Source organism: Triticum dicoccoides, chromosome 2B (assembly GCF_002162155.2).
Source record: "Triticum dicoccoides isolate Atlit2015 ecotype Zavitan chromosome 2B, WEW_v2.0, whole genome shotgun sequence".
Classification (NCBI taxonomy): domain Eukaryota; kingdom Viridiplantae; phylum Streptophyta; class Magnoliopsida; order Poales; family Poaceae; genus Triticum; species Triticum dicoccoides.
In genome coordinates, this window is record NC_041383.1 from 633,436,143 (window position 1) to 633,455,421 (window position 19,279).

Genomic DNA, 19,279 nt, shown 5'->3' on the forward strand with positions numbered 1-19,279 from the left:
CCCCCCTCCTAGTATAATTTGGACCAGAGGGAGAGGGGCGCGCGGCCCACCCTGTCCGCCCCTCTCTCTTTCCACCAAGGCCCATGTGGCCCATTATCTCTCCTCGGGGGGTTCTGGTAACCCTCCGACACTCCGGTTTTCTCTGAAAACGTCCGGAACACTTCCGTTGTCCGAATATAGTCGTCCAATATATCAATCTTTATGTCTCGACCATTTCGAGACTCCTCGTCATGTCCGTGATCACATCCGGGACTCCGAAAAAACTTCGGTACATCAAAACTTATAAACTCATAATAAAACTGTCATCGTAACGTTAAGCGTGCGGACCCTACGGGTTCGAGAACTATGTAGACATGACCTAGAACTATTCTCGGTCAATAACCAATAGCGGAACCTGGATGCCCATATTGGTTCCTACATATTCTACGAAGATCTTTATCGGTCAAACCGCATAACAACATACGTTGTTCCCTTTGTCATCGGTATGTTACTTGCCCGAGATTCGATCGTCGGTATCTAATACCTAGTTCAATCTCGTTACCGGCAAGTCTCTTTACTCGTTACGTAATGCATCATTCCGTAACTAACTCATTAGCTACATTGCTTGCAAGGCTTATGGTGATGTGCATTACCGAGAGGGCCCAGAGATACCTCTCCGACAATCGGAGTGACAAAACCTAATCTCTCAATACGCTAACCCAACATGTACCTTCGGAGACACCTGTAGTACTCCGTTATAATCACCCAGTTACGTTGTGACGTTTGGTAGCACCCAAAGTGTTCCTCCGGTAAACGGGAGTTGCATAATCTCATAGTTACAGGAACATGTATAAGTCATGAAGAAAGCAATAGCAATATACTAAACGATCAAGTGCTAAGCTAACGGAATGGGTCAAGTCAATCACATCATTCTTCTAATGATGTGATCCCGTTAATCAAATGACAACTCATTTTTCCATGGCTAGGAAACATAACCATCTTTGATAAACGAGCTAGTCAAGTAGAGGCATACTAGTGACACTTTGTTTGTCTATGTTTTCACACATGTATTATGTTTCCGGTTAATACAATTCTCGCATGAATAATAAACATTTATCATGATATAAGGAAATAAATAATAACTTTATTATTGCCTCTAGGGCATATTTCCTTCAGTCTCCCACTTGCACTAGAGTCAATAATCTAGTTCACATCATCATGTGATTCAACACCAATATTCACATCTGTATGTGATTAACACCCATAGTTCACATCTTCATGTGATCAACACCCAAAGGGTTTACTAGAGTCAATAATCTAGTTCACATCGCTATGTGATTAACACCCAAAAGAGTACTAAGGTATGATCATGTTTTGCTCGTGAGAGGAGTTTAGTCAACGGGTCTGTCACATTCAGAGCCGTATGTATTTTGCAAATATTCTATGTCTACAATGCTCTGCATGGAGCTACTCTAGCAGATTGCTCGCACTTTCAATATGTATCCAGATTGAGACTTAGAGTCATCTGGATTGGTTTCAAAGTTTGCACCGATGTAACTTTTACAATGAACTCTTTTATCACCTCAATAATCGAGAAACATCTCCTTAGTCCTTACTAAGGATATTCTTGACCGCTGTCCAGTGATCTACTATTAGATCAAAATTGTATTCCTTTGCCAAACTCAGAGCAAGGTATACAATAGGTCTGGTATACAACATAGCATACTTTATAGAACCTATGACTGAGGCATAGGGAATGACTTTTCATTCTCTTTCTATTTTCTGCCATGGTCGGGTCTTGAGTCTTACTCAACTTCACACCTTTGCATCACAGGCAAGAACTCCTTCTTTGACTGTTCCATTTTGAAATATTTCAAAAATTTATCAAGGTATGTACTCATTGAAAAATCTTATCAAGCGTCTTTTGATCTATCTATATAGATCTTGATGCTCAATGTCTAAGCAGCTTCACCAAGGTCTTGCTTTGAAAAACTCTTATTCAAGTATCCTTTCATGCTATCCAGAATTTCTATATCATTTCCAATCAAAAATATGTCATCCACATATAATATTAGAAATGCTACAGAGCTCCCACTCACTTTCTTGTAAATACAGGCTTCTCAAAAAGTCTGTATAAAACCATATGCTTTGATCAACTCATCAAAGCGTATATTCCAACTCCGAGAGGCTTGCACCAGTCCATAAATGGATTGCCCGAGCTTGCACACTTTGTTAGCACCTTTAGGATTGACAAAAACCTTCTGGTTGCATCATATGCAACTCTTCTTTAATAAATCCATTAAGGAATGTAGTTTTGACATCCATTTGCCAGATTTCATAAAATTTGGCAATTGCTAACATGATTCGGACAGACTTAAGCATCGCTACGAGTGAGAAAATCTCATCGTATTCAACACCTTGAACTTGTCGAAAACCTTTTGCAACAAGTCGAGCTTTGTAGATAGTAACACTACTATCAGTGTCCGTCTTCCTCTTGAAGATCCATTTATTTAACATGGCTTGCTGATCATCGAGCAAGTCAATCAAAGTCCATACTTTGTTCTCATACATGGATCATATCTCAGATTTTATGGCCTCAAGCCATTTCGTGGAATCTGGGCTCATCATCGCTTCCTCATAGTTCGTAGGTTCATCATGGTCTAGTAACATGACTTCCAGAACATGATTACCGTACCACTCTGGTGCGGATCTTACTCTAGAAGACCTACGAGGTTTGGTAGCAACTTGATCTGAAGTTTCATGATCATCATCATTAACTTCCTCACTAATTGGTGTAGGAATCACTGGAACTGATTTTTGTGATGAACTACTTTCCAATAAGGGAGAAGGTACAATTACCTCATCAAGTTCTACTTTCCTCCACTCACTTCTTTCGAGAGAAACTTCTTCTCTAGAAAGGATCCATCTTAGCAACGAATAACTTGCCTTTGGATCTGTGATAGAAGGTGTACCCAATAGTTACCTTTGGGTATTCTATGAAGACGCACTTCTCCAATTTGGGTTCGAGCTTATCAGGTTGAAAACCTTTTTATTATAAGCATCGCAACTCCAAGTTTTAAGAAACGACAGCTTAGGTTTACTGCTAAACCATAGTTCATACGGTGTCGTCTCAACGGATTTAGATGTTGCCCTATTAAACGTGAATGCAGCTGTCTCTAATGCATAACCCCAAAACGATAGTGGTAAACCGATAAGAGACATCATAGATCGCACCATATCTAGTAAAGTACGATTACGACGTTCGGACACACCATTACATTGTGGTGTTCCAGATGGCGTGAGTTGCGAAACTATTTCACATTGTTTCAAATGAAGACCAAACTCATAACTCAAATATTCGTCTCCACGATCAGATCGTAGAAACTTTATTTTTCTTGTTATGATGATTTTTCCACTTCACTCTGAAATTCTTTGAACTTTTCAACTATTTCAGACTTATGTTTAATTAAGTAGATATACCCATATCTGCTCAAATCATCTGTGAAGGTTAGAAAATAACGATACTTGCCACAAGCCTTAACACTCATCGGATCGCATACATCGGTATGTATTATTTCCAATAAGTCAGTAGCTCGTTCCATTGTTCCGGAGAACGGAGTTTTAGTCATCTTGCCCAAAAAGCACGGTTCGCAAGCATCAAATGATTCATAACAAGGAGATTCCAAAAATCCATCTTTATGGAGTTTCTTCATGCGCTTTACACCGATATGACCCAAACGACAGTGCCACAAATAAGTTGCACTATCATTATCAACTTTGCATATTTTGGCATCAATATTATGAATATGTGTATTACTACGATCGAGATCCAACAAACTATTTTCATTGGGTGTATGACCATCGAAGGTTTTATTCATGTAAATAGAACAACAATTATTCTTTGACTTTAAATGAATAACCGTATCACAATAAACATGATCAAATCATATTCATGCTCAACGCAAACACCAAATAACATTTATTTAGGTCTAACACTAATCCCGAAAGTATAGGAGTGTGCGATGATGATCATATCAATCTTGGAACCACTTCCAACACACATCGTCACTTCACCCTCAACTAGTCTCTGTTTATTCTGTAACTCCTGTTTCGAGTTACTAATATTTAGCAACCGAACAAGTATCAAATACTCAGGGGCTACTATAAACACTAGTAAGGTACACATCAATAACCTGTATATCAAATATACCCTTGTTCACTTTGCCATCCTTCTTATCCACCAAATATTCAGGGCATTTCCACTTCCAGTGACCATTTCCTTTGCAGTGTAAGCACTCAGTTTCAGGCTTTGGTTCAGCTTTGGGCTTCTTCGTGGGAGTGACAACTTGCTTGCCATTCTGCTTGAAGTTCCCTTTCTTTCCCTTTGCCCTTTTCTTGAAACTAGTGGTTTTGTCAATCATCAACACTTGATGCTCTTTTCTTGATTTCTACCTTCGTCGATTTCAGCATCACAAAGAGCTCGGGAATCGTTTTCGTCATCCTTTGCATAATATAGTTCATCACAAAGTTCTACTAACTTGGTGATGGTGACTAGAGAATTCTGTCAATCACTATCTTATCTAGAAGATTAACTTCCACTTGATTCAAGCGATTGTAGTACCGAGACAATCTGAGCACATGCTCACTTGTTGAGCGATTCTCCTCCATCTTTTAGCCATAGAACTTGTTGGAGACTTCATATCTCTCAACTCGGGTATTTGCTTGAAGTATCAACTTCAACTCCTGGAACATCTCATATGGTCCATGGCGTTCAAAAACGTCTTTGAAGTCCCGATTCTAAGCCGTTAAGCATGGTGCACTAAACTGTCAAGTAGTCATCATATTGAGCCAGCCAAACGTTCATAACGTCTGCATCTGCTCCTGCAATCGGTCTGTCACCTAGCGGTGCATTAAGGACATAATTCTTCTGTGCAGCAATGAGGACAAACCTCAGATCACGGATCCAATCCGCATCATTGCTACTAACATCTTTCAATACAATTTTCTCTAGGAATATATCAAAATAAACATATGAAAGCAACAACGCAAGCTATTGATCTACAACATAATTTGCAAAATACTACCAGGACTAAGTTCATGATAAATTAAAGTTCAATTAATCATATTACTTAAGAACTCCCACTTAGATAGACATCCCTCTAATCCTTTAAGTGATTACGTGATCCATATCAACTACACCATGTCCGATCATCACGTGAGATGGAGTAGTTTCAACGGTGAACATCATTATGTTGATCATATCTACTATATGATTCACGCTCGACCTTTCGGTCTCCGTGTTCCGAGGCCATATCTGCATATGCTAGGCTCGTCAAGTTTAACCTGAGTATTCTGCGTGTGCAAAACTGGCTTGCACCCATTGTAGATGGACGTTGAGCTTATCACACCCGATCATCACGTGGTGTCTGGGCACGACGAACTTTGGCAATGGTGCATACTCAGGGAGAACACTTCTTGATAATTTAGTGAGAGATCATCTTAAAATGCTACCGTCAATCAAAGCAAGATAAGATGCATAAAGGATAAACATCACATGCAATCAATATAAGTGATATGATATGGCCATCATCATCTTGTGCTTGTGATCTGCATCTCCGAAGCACCGTCATGATCACCATTGTCACCGGCGCGACACCTTGATCTCCATCGTAGCATCGTTGTCGTCTCGCCAATCTTATGCTTCTACGACTATCGCTACCGCTTAGTGATAAAGTAAAGCATTACAGGGCGATTGCATTGCATACAATAAAGCGACAACCATATGGCTCCTGCCAGTTGCCGATAACTTTGGTTACAAAACATGATCATCTCATACAATAAAATATAGCATCACGTCTTGACCATATCACATCACAACATGCCCTGCAAAAACAAGTTAGACGTCCTCTACTTTGTTGTTGCAAATTTTACGTGGCTGCTACGGGCTTAGCAAGAACCGTTCTTACCTACGCATCAAAACCACAACGATAGTTTGTCAAGTTGGTGTTGTTTTAACCTTCGCAAGGACCGGGCATAGCCACACTCGGTTCAACTAAAGTTGGAGAAACTGACACCCGCCAGCCACCTGTGTGCAAAGGACGTCGGTAGAACCAGTCTCGCGTAAGCGTACGCGTAATGTCAGTCCGGACCACTTCATCCAACAATACCGCCGGACCAAAGTATGACATGCTGGTAAGCAGTATGACTTATATCGCCCACAACTCACTTGTGTTCTACTCGTGCCGATAACATCAACGCATAAAACCTAGGCTCGGATGCCACTGTTGGGGAACGTAGTAATTTCAAAAAAATTCCTACGTACACGCAAGATCATGGTGATGACATAGCAACGAGAGGGGAGAGTGTTGTGCACGTACCCTCGTAGACCGTAAGCGGAAGCGTTATGACAACGCGGTTGATGTAGTCGTGCGTCTTCACGATCCGACCGATCCAAGCACCGAACGTACGACACCTCCGAGTTCAGCACCCGTTCAGCTCGATGACGATCCCTGGGCTCCGATCCAGCAAAGCTTCGGGGATGACTTCTGTCAGCACGACGGCATGGTGACGATGATGATGTTCTACCGTCGCAGGGCTTCGCCTAAACTCCGTGACGATATGACCGAGGTGGAATATGGTGGAGGATGGCACCGCACACGGCTAAGGAATGATCCGTAGATCAACTTGTGTGTTCTGGGGTGCCCCCCTGCCCCCATATATAAAGGAGCAAGGGGGGAGGCCGGCTGGCCCTTGTGGGCACGCCAAGGAGGAGGAGTCCTCCTCCTAGTAGGAGTAGGACTCCCCCTTTCCTACTCCTACTAGGAGGGGAAAGGAAGGGGGAGAGGGGGAAGGAAAGAGGGGGGGGGGGCGCCGCCCCCCCTCCTAGTATAATTTGGACCAGAGGGAGAGGGGCGCGCGGCCCACCCTGGCCGCCCCTCTCTCTTTCCACCAAGGCCCATGTGGCCCATTATCTCTCCCCGGGGGGTTCTGGTAACCCTCCGGCACTCCGGTTTTCTTTAAAAACGTCCGGAACACTTTCGGTGTCCGAATATAGTCGTCCAATATATCAATCTTTATGTCTCGACCATTTTGAGACTCCTCGTCATGTCCGTGATCACATCCGGGACTCCGAACAAACTTCGTCAAAACTTATAAACTCATAATAAAACTCTCATCGTAACGTTAAGCGTGCGGACCCTACGGGTTCGAGAACTATGTAGACATGACCTAGAACTATTCTCGGTCAATAACCAATAGCGGAACCTAGATGCCCATATTGGTTCCTACATATTCTACGAAGATCTTTATCGGTCAAACCGCATAACAACATACGTTGTTCCCTTTGTCATCGGTATGTTACTTGCCCGAGATTCGATCGTCGGTATCTAATACCTAGTTCAATCTCGTTACCGGCAAGTCTCTTTACTCATTACGTAATGCATCATTCCGTAACTAACTCATTAGCTACATTGCTTGCAAGGCTTATGGTGATGTGCATTACCGAGAGGGCCCAGAGATACCTCTCCGACAATCGGAGTGACAAAACCTAATCTCGCAATACGCTAACCCAACATGTACCTTCGGAGACACCTGTAGTACTCCGTTATAATCACCCAGTTACGTTGTGACGTTTGGTAGCGCCCAAAGTGTTCCTCCGGTAAACGGGAGTTGCATAATCTCATAGTTACAGGAACATGTATAAGTCATGAAGAAAGCAATAGCAATATACTAAACGATCAAGTGCTAAGCTAACGGAATGGGTCAAGTCAATCACATTATTCTTCTAATGATGTGATCCCGTTAATCAAATGACAACTCATTTGTCCATGGCTAGGAAACATAACCATCTTTGATAAACGAGCTAGTCAAGTAGAGGCATACTAGTGACACTATGTTTGTCTATGTATTCACACATGTATTATGTTTCCGGTTAATAAAATTCTAGCATGAATAATAAACATTTATCATGATATAAGGAAATAAATAATAACTTTATTATTGCCTCTAGGGCATATTTCCTTCAACAAGCGCCACGTGGCGGGCAGACAGCAGGCGCCAAGCCTGTCGCCTAGTCGGCACGCCACCTGGCCCCCACCACAACTATTCGAATTCCACCTGGCGGCCGCGACCTCGTCCGGATACTGGCGCCCGACTCCGCCCAGGCGGGCGGAGCAGACGGTGGAAGGCCATTCGAAGAGCGAAAATGTTGAGGCCCTCCGGCTGCCCAAGTCGTAGAGCCTCACCAGCTTCAGGGACTACTGACGGGGGGATAGACCCAGGGTAGCCTCATCTGCACCTTAGCAGATTTCAAGACATCGGGGCTAGCCCAGCCCCTCAGCCCGACTGGTCACAAGGCCGGTTCCCATGGATAGCTGGAGCCGACAGGCCGCATCCTAGAAGGCGGCGCGCCTTAGAAGGCGGCGAGGGCATGGGCCGGCTCCTGGCAGGCGGCCCATCGCCACCTCAAAGTCTGCACCCACCTGCTACGACAAGACAGGGCATGGCAACAGTGCCCCCTGCCACCCTTGAATCCCGGAAGGAACGTGGCCACAGTGCAGACATACCAGGCGGACATCCCCCGCCTGGCACGACACTGTAGCCACGCGGCCCGTGACGACGCCTACGTCAGGCTGGGCCATGCCCCCACGATGGGCAGTCGGTATGGCCCGCAGGCGGCGGGCCCTACCAGCCGCGTGTACCAGAAGATGGCAAGGCCTGAGCAGGCGACCTCAAGGGGTGGCCGACTCCTAGCAGGCGGCAGCCCCTCCCCTTGGAGTCAGTTTCTACCTCTTGAGCATGCGTTGGTTTTTCCCTTGAAAAGGAAAGGGTGATGCAGCAAAGTATTTCCCTCAGTTTTGAGAACCAGGTATCAATCCTGTAGGAGGCTACACTCCAAGTCCCTCGTACCTACACAAACAATCAAGAACCTTGCAACCAACGCGATAAAGGGGTTGTCAACCCCTTCACGGCCACTTGCAAAAAGTGAGATTTGATAGAGATAATAAGATAAATAAATATTTTTGGTATTTTTATGATATAGATTGAAAAGTAAAGATTGCAAAATAAAGTAGATAGGAAACTTATATGATGGAAAATAGACCCGGGGGCCATAGGTTTCACTAGTGGCTTCTCTCAAGATAGCATAAGTATTACGGTGGGTGACCAAATTACTGTCGAGCAATTGATAGAAAAGTGCATAATTATGAGAATATCTAGGAATGATCATGTATATAGGCATCACATCCAAGATTAGTAGCCGACTCCTGCCTGCATCTACTACCCTTACTCCACACATCGACCGCTATCAAACATGCATCTAGAGTATTAATTTCATAAGAACAAAGTAACACATTAGGCAAGATGACATGATGTAGAGGGATAAACTCAAGCAATATGATATAAACCCCATCTTTTTATCCTCGATGGCAACAATACAATAGGTGCCTTGCTGCCCCTACTGTCACTGGGACAGGACATCGCAAGATTGAACCCAAAGCTAAGCAATTCTCCCATTGCAAGAAAGATCAATCTAGTAGGCCAAACCAAACTGATAATTCGAAGAGACTTGCAAAGATAAAAAATTATACATAAAAGAATTCAGAGGAGATTCAAATATTTCTCATAGATAAACTTAATCATAAACCCACAATTCATCAGATCTTGACAAACGCACCGCAAAAAGAATTACATCGAATAGATCTCCAAGAAGATCGAGAAGAACATTGTATGGAGAATCAAAGAGAGAGAAGAAGTCATCTAGCTAATATCTATGGACCCGAAGGTTTGTGGTAAACTACTCACACTTCATCGGAGAGGCTATGGCGTTGATGTAGAAGCCCTCCGTGACCGATTCCCCCTCCGGCGGAGCGCCGGAAAAGGCTCCAAGATGGGATCTACGGGTACAAAAGGTTGCGGCGGTGGAAATAGGGTTTTGTGGTGCTCCTAGATGTTTTCGGGGTACGCAAATATATATAGGCAAAGGAAGTCGGTCAGGGGAGCCACGAGGGGCCCACGAGGGTGGGGGCGCGCCCACCCCCCTAGGGCGCGCCTCCCTGCCTCGTGGCTTCTCGGTTGCTTCTTGATGTCCACTCCAAGTCTCCTAGATTGCGTTTGTTCCAAAAATAACTCTCCCGAAGGTTTCATTCCGTTTGGACTCCGCTTGATATTCCTTTTCTGCGTAACACTGAAATAGGCAAAAAACAAGAAGTTGGGCTGGGCCTCTAGTAAATAGGTTAATCCCAAAAATAATATAAAAGTATATAGTGAAGCCCATTAAACATCCAAAACAGGTAATATAATAGCATGGAACAATAAAAAATTATAGATACGTTGTAGACGTATCAAGCATCCCCAAGCTTAATTCCTGCTCGTCCTCGAGTAGGTAAATGATAAAAACAGAATTTTTGATGTGGAATTCCACCTAGCATATTTCTCAATATAATTTTCTTTATTGTGGCATGATTGTTCAGATACAAAAGATTCAAGATAAAATTTTAATATTGATATAAAAATAATAATACTTCCAGCATACTAACAAAGTAATCATGTCTTATCAAAATAACATAGCCAAAGAAAGCTTATCCCTACAAAATCATATAGTTTGGCCATGCTTCATTTTCGTAACACAAAATGCTCCCCTTATGCATAACCCCGATGACAAGTCGAGCAATTGGTTCATACTTTTTAACGCGCTTCAGCTTTTTCAACCCTCACGCAATACATGAGCGGAAGCCATGGATATAGCACTTTGGGTGGAATAGAATATGATGATATGGGTTATGAGAGAAGACAAAAAAGGGAGAAAGTATCACATTGACGAGGCTAATCAACGAGCTAGGGAGATGCCCATCAATTGATATCAATGCAAGGAGTAGGGATTGCCATGCAACGGATGCACTAGAGCTATAAATATATGAAAGCTCATCAAAATGAAGCTAAGTGGGTGTGCATCCAACTTGCTTTCTCATGAAGACCTAGGGCATTTTGAGGAAGCCCATCATTGGAATATACAAGCCAAGTTCTATAATGAAAAATTCCCACTAGTATATGAAAGTGACAGCATAGGAGACTCCCTTATCATGAAGATCATGGTGCTACTTTGAAGCACAAGTGTGGAAAAAGGATAGTAGCATTGTCCCTTCTCTCTTTTTCTCTCATTTTTTTTGGTGGGCTTCTTGGGCCTTTTTTTTTCTTTGGGCTTCTTTGGCCTCTTTTATTTTTCATAAAGTCCGGAGTCTCATCCCGACTTATGGGGGAATCATAGTCTCCATCATCCTTTCCTCACATGGGACAATGCTCTAATAAAGGAAATTATCACACTTATATTTATTTACAACTCAAGAATTACAACTCAAGAATTACAACTCAATACTTAGGACAAAATATGTCTCTATGTGAATGCCTCCGGCGGTGTACCGGGATATGCAATGAATAAAGAGCGACATGTATGAAAGAATTATAAAGGTGGCTTTGCCAGAAATACGATGTCTACTACATGATCGTGCAAAAGCAATATGACAATGATGGAGCGTGTCATAATAAACGAAACAGTGGAAAGTTTCATGGCAATATATCTCGGAATGGCTATGGAAATGCCATAATAGGTAGGTATGGTGGATGTGTTGAGGAAGATATAAGGAGGTTTATGTGTGATAGAGCGTATCTTATCACGGGGTTTGGATGCACCGGCGAAGTTTGTACCAATTCTCAAGGTGAGAAAGGGCAATGCACGGTACCATAGAGGCTAGCAAAATGCGGAAAGGTAAGAGTGTGTATAATCCATGGGCTCACATTAGTCATAAAGAACTCATATACTTATTGCAAAAGTTTAGTAGCCCTCGAAGCAAAGTACTACTACGCATGCCCTTAGAGGGATAGATTGGTAGGAAAAGATCATCGCTCATCCCCGACCGCCACTCATAAGGAAAGCATTCAAATAATACCCCATGCTTCAAATTTGTCACATAACTTTACCATACGTGCATGCTATGGGACTTGCCAACTTTAACACAAGTATTTCTCAATGTCACAATTACCCAACTAGCATGACTCTAACATTATCACCTTTATATCTCGAAACAATTATCAAGTATCAAATTATCATAGTGTTCAATGCATTTTATATGATAGTTTTTATTATACCCAACTTGGATGCCCATCATATTAGGACTAGTTTTATAACCAAAGCAATTACCATGCTGTTCTAAAAGACTCTCAAAATAATATAAGTGAATCATGAGAGATCAACAATTTCTATAAAATAAAACCACCACTATGCTCTAAAAAGATATAAGTGAAGTTCTAGAGCAAAATTTTCTAGCTCAAAAGATATAACTGAAGCACATAGAGTATTCTAATAAATTCCAATTCATGTGTGTCTCTCCAAAAGGTGTGTAAAGCAAGGATGATTGTATTAAACTAAAAAGGAAATACTCATATCATACAAGACACTCCAAGCAAAACACATAGCATGTGGTGAATACAAATATAGCCTCAAGTAAAGTTACCGATGGACGAAGATGAAAGAGGGGATGCCTTCCGGGGCATCCCCAAGCTTAGGCTTTTGGTTGTACTTGAATTTTATCTTGGGGTGCCTTGGGAATCCCCAAGCTTAGGCTCTTGCCACTCCTTATTCCATAATCCATCAAATCTTTACCCAAAACTTGAAAACTTCACAACACAAAACGCAACAGAAAATCTCATGAGCTCCATTAGTACAAGAAAACAAATCACCACTTTAAGGTACTGTAATGAACTGATTATTTATTTATATTGGTGTTAAACCTACTGTATTCCAACTTCTCTACGGTTCATACCCCCCGATACTAGCCATAGATTCATCAAAATAAGCAAACAACACACGAAAAACGGGATCTGTCAAAAACAGATCAGTCTGTAGCAATCTGTAACTTTCGAATACTTATGTAACTCCAAAAATTCTGAAATAACTTGGTGGACGCGAGGAATTTGTCTATTAATTATATTCAAAAAGAATCAACCTAAAAGCACTCTCCAGTAAAAAATGACAGCAATTATCGTGAGCGCTAAAGTTTCTGTTTTTTTACAGCAAGATCACAAAGACTTCACTCAAGTCTTCCCAAAGGTTCTACTTGGCACAAACACTAATTAAAACATAAAACCACATCTAACCAGAGGCTAAATGAATTATTTATTGAATAACAGCAAGGAAAAATATTGGGTTCCCTCCCAACAAGCGCTTTTCTTTAAAGCCTTTTTAGCTAGGCATTGAGATTTCAATGATGCTCACATGAAAGACAAGAATTGAAGCATAAAGAGAGCATCATAAAACATGTGACAAACACATTTAAGTCTAACATACTTCCTATGCATAGGTTTTTTTATAAGCAAACAAATTATCAAGGCAAGCAAAAACTAGCATATGCAAGGAAGAAGACGATAGCAATCTCAACATGAAGAGAGGTAATTTAGTAACATGAAAAATTCTACAACCATATTTTCCTCTCTGATTACATGTAGGATCATAAGCAAATTCAGAAAAATAGCTATCACATAAAATATTTTCAACACGATCCACATGCATGCGAAGTTGACACTCTTCCAAAATAGTGGGATTAACATTAACTAAAGTCATGACCTCTCCAAGCCCGCTTTTATCAAAAAATTCATGAGATTGATCAAAATACAAATATGTGGGATATAAATTTACTCTTCCAAACCCACTTTCAATAATATTGCAAACACTATTATCAATCTCATATTCATCATGGGGGTTAAATAAATTTTCAAGATCAAAAGAAGAATCACCCCAATCATGATCATTGCAACAAGTAGTAGACATAGCAAAACTAAAATCCCCAAGCTTAGGGTTTTGCATATTATTAGCACAATTGACATCAAGAGAATTTATCAAAAAATCATTGCAATCATGCTTTTTATTCAAGGATTTATTGTGAATCTCTTCATAAATTTCTTCATCACAATTTTCAGATTCACGAATTTCAAGCAAAGCTTCATAAAGATAATCTAGTTCACAAAACTCACTAGAAATTGGTTCATCATAATTGGATCTCTTAAAAAGATTAGCAAGCGGATGAGGATCCATAGATCTTAGGTTCTCTGTTTAGCAATAAATAAACAACTATTCCAACCAAACGAGCAAACCAGCCAAGTAAGACATCAAAGCAAACGAAAAGACGAACAGAAGAAGGGCGAATAAAACGGCAAGGGTGAAGTTGGGGAGAGGAAAATGAGAGGCAAATGGCAAATAATGTAATGTTAGGGAGAAGAGTTTGTGATGGGTACTTGGTATGTCTTGACTTGTAAATAGACCTCCCCGGCAACGGCACCAGAAATCCTTCTTGCTACCTCTTGAGCATGCGTTGGTTTTTCCCTTGAAGAGGAAAGAGTGATGCAGCAAAGTATTTCTCTCAGTTTTGAGAACCAAGGTATCAATCCAGTAGGAGGCTACACACCAAGTCCCTCGTACCTACACAAACAATCAAGAACCTTGCAACCAACGCGATAAAGGGGTTGTCAATCCCTTCACAGCCACTTGCAAAAGTGAGATCTGGTAGAGATAATAAGATAAGTAAATATTTTTTGTATTTTTATGATATAGATTGGAAAGTAAAGATTGCAAAATAAAGTAGATAGGAAACTTATATGATGGAAAATAGACCCGGGGGCCATAGGTTTCACTAGTGGCTTCTCTCAAGATAGCATAAGTATTACGGTGGGTGAACAAATTACTGTCGAGCAATTGATAGAAAAGTGCATAATTATGAGAATATCTAGGCATGATCATGTATATAGGAATCACGTCCAAGATTAATAGACCGACTCCTGCCTGCATCTACTACTATTACTCCACACATCCACCGCTATCCAGCATGCATCTAGAGTATTAATTTCATAAGAACAAAGTAACACATTAGGCAAGGTGACATGATGTAGAGGGATAAACTCAAACAATATGATATAAACCCCATCTTTTTATCCTCGATGGAAACAATACAATACGTGCCTTGCTGCCCCTACTGTCACTGGGAAAGGACACCGCAAGATTGAACCCAAAGCTAATCACTTCTTCCATTGCAAGAAAGATCAATCTAGTAGGCCAAACCAAACTGATAATTCAAAGAGACTTGCAAAGATAACAAATCATACATAAAAGAATTCAGAGGAGATTCAAATATTTCTCATAGATAAACTTGATCATAAACCCACAATTCATCGGATCTCGACAAACACACCGCAAAAACAATTACATCGAATAGATCTCCAAGAAGATCGAGGAGAACATTGTATTGAGAATCAAAGAGAGAGAAGAAGCCATCTAGCTAATAACTATGGACCCAAAGGTCTGTGGTAAACTACTCACACTTCATCGGAGAGGCTATGGCGTTGATGTAGAAGCCCTCTATGATCGATTCCCCCTCCGGCGGAGCACCGGAAAAGGCTCCAAGATGGGATCTCATAGGTACAGAAGGTTGCGGCGGTGGAAATAGGGTTTCATGGTGCTCCTGGATGTTTTCGGGGTACGTAAATATATATAGGCGAAGGAAGTCGGTCAGGGGAGCCACGAGGGGCCCATGAGGGTGGGGGGCGCCCACCCCCTAGGGCGCGCCTCCCTGACTCGTGGCTTCCTTGGTTGCTTCTTGACGTCCACTCCAAGTCTCCTGGATTGCGTTTGTTCCAAAAATAACTCTCCCAAAGGTTTCATTCCGTTTGGACTCATTTGATATTCCTTTTCTGCGAAACACTGAAATAGGCAAAAAACAACAATTTGGGTTGGGCCTCTGGTTAATAGGTTAGTCCTAAAAATAATATAAAAGTGTATAGTTAAGCTCATTAAACATCCTAAACAGGTAATATAATAGCATGGAACAATAAAAAATTATAGATACGTTGGAGATGTATCATCTGTGCACAATTAACCAAAGGTGACAGGGTGTGACTACAGTGATCGCCCGCTAGGCGGGGGCACTGTAGCCATGCGCCCCCCGACCAGGCTATCGTCATCAGGGGCAAGGCTATAGTGTAGCCTGGTCCCCCTGGCCCATAGGCGGCGGGCCCTACCTGTCGGCCAAGTTCACGGCAGCCGGTGGGACCCACCAGGCGGCGGTCCCCTGCAGTCGGCAGAGAAGCCGGAGCCCAGAGACACTGACGACCGGGTCCTAGGACCAGCCGGATTACCATTGTACCCCTGGGGGGGTAGGCCTATATAAACCCCCCAGGGTCACCCATGCAAATGATTCAACCCATTTAGATCACACACCCCCACAACTAAGGAGAAGTAGAGCTAGTTGCCTTCTTCCTCCTCTAGCCCGAACTGCTCAAGGAGCAACCTTGTACTCACTGTTGATCATAGTGATGCGGAGACCCCACAGAGCAGGATTAGGGGTGTTATCTCCACGGAGAGTCCCGAACCTGGGTAAGACCCGACGTCATTTGCGGTCTTGCCTACTCCCGCTTCTAAAGCCCGACGATGTTCTATTGACCCCCTACATGATTAGCCACCCGTTGGCATATATCGAGGAAATACCACGACAGTTGGCTAGTGTGTTAAGATCTCATTATTGAAGTCTTGAGTTCAATTCTCAGCTTTAGCATGATTTTTTAGGCTATAAAACTACAATATGGAAACTACTAGCATCAAGATTTGTTTCCAACATCTTTTCTCCCAAAAATTATCAGGCATGCGATGTGTGAGTTATCAAGCTATTCACATAAAAAATAACCGAGGGTATTTCATCAACGTGCCTCCCTCCACCCGGTCGCCAAATTTACCAAGACCTAGGTAAGTTACCAGGTCAGCGACATGTGAGTTACCGTGATATTCACATAAAAATTATTGGGGGTATTTTCATCACCTCTATTTGCCAATCTTACCAGGACTGGAGTTCATAAGTTATCAGTGTCCGATGTATGAGCTACCTTGATATTCAGACCAAAGTTACCGGGGGATATTTCATCAACACCCACCCTTACGCCAAAGTTATCAGGATTGAGTTATATAAGTTATCAGGTCTGTGATATGCGAGTTACCCTGATATTCACACAAGAGTGACCGGGGAGTATCCCCTCTGGTCGGCAAAATTACCAGGGTGTCATCAACTCTAGATGAGTTGGTAAAATAGTCTACTTAAGTGCAAAAAAGATTGGGCATTGCATTAATTGTTGTGCAAACGTAGAAGAGGAGACAAGTTAATAAGGTATTGTTATTTTTCATTTTCACTCAAGGTATAAAAGTAGTCTAATCCGACTAAAATAATATATCAGAGTCTTAGCTCAGCTGGTAGCCTACCGTGGCTGCAACCAATAGGTTCCGTGTTTGATTCCTACAAGCGCCTCTTTTTTATTTTTCACGCACGAGAATGAAAACCGCGCGGGAGAAGCGAATCAAGCGATCGCCGGGTCGTACGGATCTGTCCCGAACATACGATCGACTGGACGTTAGCTTTCTCGTAAAGTATTAGCTGGGTTCAGCTCTGTCTTCATGCTTTATTCTATTATACGGACGGTGTCATCTTTATGCCCTTTTTTCTATGTGATGAGTCATCTTTATGCTTTCATCCCTTCAGGTAATGAAGTTGGAAGGAGACCCCTCCTTAATCTCAAGGTACGTACTCTACCCCTCACAAATCTGGCCAACAGACTATGTAATAATGTATATGGCTAAAAGCATGCATATCGTGAAACAAGCATCACAAAAAAATGTAAGCAGAGGTGATGTATCATTATCGATTTTGCAATTCACTAATTTTTATTGTGTTTCTATAGTGGGTTTAGGATGGCTTACCACTCATATCACTAGATTTCATTCATTATTGTATTTGTTTTATGGGGCGACACTATAGTCTAGGCCAACTTCGAAATGGCAACTACCCCGAGCCCCATGTGTCGGTCTTTAGCTTGTATCGTGGGTCTGGCCCAAGTCGCCAACACATACACATCCCCATGATCTATCACCTGTGGGTCCGACCCAAGCACCAAACACATGCAAATCCACACAAGTATGTATGTCGATAAAGGAAAGAAACAAGAGGATTGTGTCCTCTAACAGTATGTGCCGCTCTCAGGGATTTGACAAATACTCCCTCCGTTCCGAAATAGATGACTCAACTTTATACAAAGTTTGTACAAAGTTGAGTCATCTATTTCGGAACGGAGGGAGTATCATCGTATAGTTAAATAATTACATATTTGGCTTAAGATCTCTATTTCAATGTAATAAGAAATAGAAAAACCTTCTCTTCCGGTGAAGTCATTGCCTTCGTGGTATGTGCTATCATTCTTGCCAATTCATCACAAATGTGAGACACGGTGCAGGAAAATGAAGAAAAGATCTTGAATGATGCTCTATGACATGCTCAAGATTAACATACATGTATGAGAAGATATATATATAAATCCAAAAGATAAAAATATTATTCCAGGATATTGGAGAGGTCCGGTTTAGGAAAGAAAGGAAGGAGAAAACCGAAAATCCGTTGGTGCTCCCGTGAGCCCGCGCTCCTGCACGCGAACATATTTTTTGAAGTGCCAAAAAAATTCCAACAAAAATTCTATGTGTTCTTTGTCACATCTAAATGCTACATACAAATTGGTAGGTAAAAAGATTAAACATTTTGGCCTGTGCAAAAAAAAAAAACACCAAGTGTTACCCCAAAATGTCACCCTAAATTTGCTTTTTTCAGCGGCGAAACACCGTTTCGCATGAAAATTTTCAAGGATTCTTGCGACACTAACATGAACATCTACATTAAAAAAATAGAATTTTTTGAAAACATTTACTATATTTTTTACTATTCACGCGTGAGCACGCGCTCCCGGGAGCCAAAACGCCATCCTCAAATAAAATAACATTCTTATTTGATGTTTCAATCATTCTACTATTTATCAACTGTAGAACATATCTTCTACAGTCACTATCATGATACAATCCGTGTACCCGAGATAAAAAATGTACTCTGAAAGTTGCTAAAAATATGAAAATAATTTTGTATTTAGATACATTGTGTTTATCATGTCGCAGTATCTCAAAATTCATATTAAACTTGCAACCTAGAGAAATAAGCAAATCAAATTATGTTATAGATTGTAGTTAATTATTTGAAGATGGGACACAAATTTAGCTCGTTAACACAAGCAATGCTGAATTTGTTGTTTTTATTGCTCGAGCTATGTTTCAAATTTTGATTTGAATCTTTATGACATCGTATATGCTATTATATCTACTTCAGAAATTATCTTTAGATATTTTTGCAACTTCAAAAAAATATTAATCTGTGGGCGCACCAATTACACCACAAATGTG

General features: G+C 41.5%; 1 pseudogene; it reads left to right on the plus strand.

Moving 5' to 3' along the window:
• Nucleotides 1-19,279, plus strand: part of LOC119361068 — a 36,377-nt pseudogene that overhangs the window by 11,366 nt on the left and 5,732 nt on the right.